A 3,059-nucleotide genomic window follows, 5' to 3' on the forward strand; every position below is an offset into this window, starting at 1 on the left:
CTTGCTGGGGCAAGGAGAAAAGGGATGAAAGTGGGACTCAGCCTCTGGTTTTGTCAACTGAAATCAATGTCATGTTTTTACATATATCCTGCTTGCACTCAGACCCTGGTCTGCAGGCAGAGCTTTTTTGTGATCAATTGCTCAGGGAAATCCATCTGTGGGCAGCTGTGCTGGCACTGGGGCTGCAAGTCACTGCTGCTGCCTCTGCTCCCCACAATCAGTGCTACCCTGGCAGCTGCCTATGGGCTCAAGATCAAGCAGGGAGGCTCTGAGCACCTGGGGCGGGTAGCACAGGGACTACCAAAGAGGACTGGGGAGCTGAACCCTGTATGAGTCTCCTGCCCCATCACAGAGGATGATTCCTTGCTCTGACATCTGTGACTTGAGAAGCCAATGAACTCCACGGGAAAAATGATTCATGAGAGAAATATTGCTCAGTGGCTCTTTATTACCTTTGTGAGCTCTGCAGCTGTCAGCAAGCGTTCTCATGTGGAGCTGGCCTGGGCAGGCAGGGGAGAATACCAGGAGGGATTGAATCCCTGCTCCAGTCATGGCTCAGTGCAAACCCTAGTGAGAGCAGACAACGACTGCCACTGGCAGGGACATACCCTGCCACCCCGCTGCCGCTCCTCCAGACGCTCCTGGCCGGGGCTGACAGAGAGTGTACGTGTCCAGCCACTGCTGGTATCTATTCCAGGACTGCAAAAGGTACACATTTTTTTCTGTAACAGTGATCTTGGCAAGCAGGAGAGGCAGCTCCAGCGTGCTTTTTTATACATACGTATTTTGGACTCCAACCGAGAGTTATTAGTTATTAAAAAGCAATCAAATGAGGCAGGCTTTGGCATACATTTGTTAACCATATGATATCAATTAAGCCCCAGTCTCCTGACTGCAAGGAATTGACATTACCTCATACACAAGCAGAATTAAATTCCTTCTCTCCCTCTCCCCCTCTTTGAAGTTGGTAACACCAGATATCTTCCACACTCCTGGGGAAAATGTTGCAGCTATCCTGAATATGTGGAGGCCTTCAATTTGTAATTAATAGAGTTACATACCAAATGCTTTTGCTGGACTGTGCAGTAGCAGTGAAGGATTTGCTTGGCCATGCTAAATGTCCACTGAACAAAGTGAGCCTGGTCAACTGAGCAGCTGCCTGCTGAGTCCCAAGTGAGACGTTGTGCCACTTGTTAACAGAAAACAAGGGGTTTCTTTACGCAAAAATAGAGTTGCCACAAATGGCAAACTTTTCTTCTCCCAATGCTTTGCAAAGCCCAACACTGTGGGTTTTCCCTCTAGTGTTGTGGTCTAAGGCAGACACTCTACTGTCAGTAACATGTATAGAAGCTGACCACAAGGTGGACCAGAGGCCATAAACGGAACACTGAGCAGGTAAAATGTAGCTGCAGCTGTTGCAACAATGAATAAAATTGGTATCATCTGCTAGCTCCTACAGAGCTATGAAATCTCAAACACCACCCTTGACATCAACTGGAAACCCTAACAGAACAGTTAAGACTTCTGTTGACAATATGATGTTATTTCTAAACCTCCCAAATCATCCTCATTTAGCTTTCACTACAGATCTATGTGTTTGCTAAACAGGCATGTCATGGAAATGCTCCTGTGATGCTGAGCATCAAGACATTTCCTTGTGGTACCTCAGCAGTTGTCAAATTGTCTTGTATGCACCCAGCAAAGCAATAGAAGAATCTACATGTAACATTCTGTAGACAGAAGAATTGCTTAAACCAATGCCGTATTTCCTTTTCAAGGCAATTTTACCTCTTTGTGGCTTGTTTTTATGAAGTTTACCCACTTTAATACCAGTGCTGCAGTTCAAGACTAAAACAGGGAGAATAATTTTGTCAGCCAAGTTGGCAGAGGTTTCATATCTATAGAGCTAAGTAAAATACATATACACATCTGTTTTATCAGAGTGCAAAATCACACACAATTGCCAAATCAATTGAAACTAATATATTCCAGATTAACAGCTCTCTTACAAATTAGTGAAAAAATACTCATTATCAATTCCAATGGATTAAATTATTTTTTCATAGTTATATGAAACATAAAGAAATTTTTATGGGTGAGAAAACTACCATACAGAAACCTGTTATACAACACTCCAGTTCAAAATGTGGATATTCAAGGTTATGAACTGTAGTTTTAAGAGCAGACTTGTTAAAAGCAACAAAGCACTGTGGAACATGTTTGTAGCTGTTTGAAGAAGCTGTACTCTACACATAAAGCTGTGCATCTGAAATGCCCGGTAATGAGATTTTACAAAAATCTATATTTTATATTGGGTTTTTCTACGTGTAGTATGCATATATATTTATATAAAATGAACACTTGTTGGAAATTATTTAGCTTCTGCTCTACAGTTTAATTATGGCATCTTCATTGTTTTGTCCTGGTTCTATGGCTTGAGATGATTTATTGCCAACATAGTGCACTGTAGGGGAACTCCTACAAAATTTTGGACAGATTTACTGCACTGCAGACAAGACTTACCAAAAGGTCATATATTCATTCTTTCCTACAGCTAGGACCAGGGCTCAAGTACTGCATTTGGGATTTTGATTTTATATATATCCAGGTTTGTTGTTGGTAGAAAGGTTTTGTTTCACAGACACAAAGAAAAGACCTGTTTGCAAATGCTACCTTTCTGACACCTATGAACGGAAGGGTTTTCACTTCCCCTTCAGGTCCAGTTCAAGGGTTGAAATAAATATTTCTGGCTTTGATAAGGTTTCGTGCAACTGGATAAAAGCCAAAGATGTGATATCCCTGGCTGAAAGGATGCAGCTGCTGAACAAAGCACTGAGACCAGACAAACAAGGAGTCCGGTTGTTCTTACCTTCTCCTGTAAGACCCTTTGCTTTAAAAAGTCTTTACCATCATAATCCACAGGATAATGCTCACCTGCACCTTCTCCACGACATATTCTCAGGATCAGGTCACACCATCCTTAGATCTGGGCACAACCACAGGCTTCACGATCTCGGCTGTAATTGCTGGTGTGTCAAAAGCTGGCACCCCAAAGCACA

Source organism: Nestor notabilis, unplaced genomic scaffold (assembly GCF_000696875.1).
Source record: "Nestor notabilis isolate BGI_N333 unplaced genomic scaffold, ASM69687v1 scaffold4743, whole genome shotgun sequence".
Taxonomy (NCBI): domain Eukaryota; kingdom Metazoa; phylum Chordata; class Aves; order Psittaciformes; family Psittacidae; genus Nestor; species Nestor notabilis.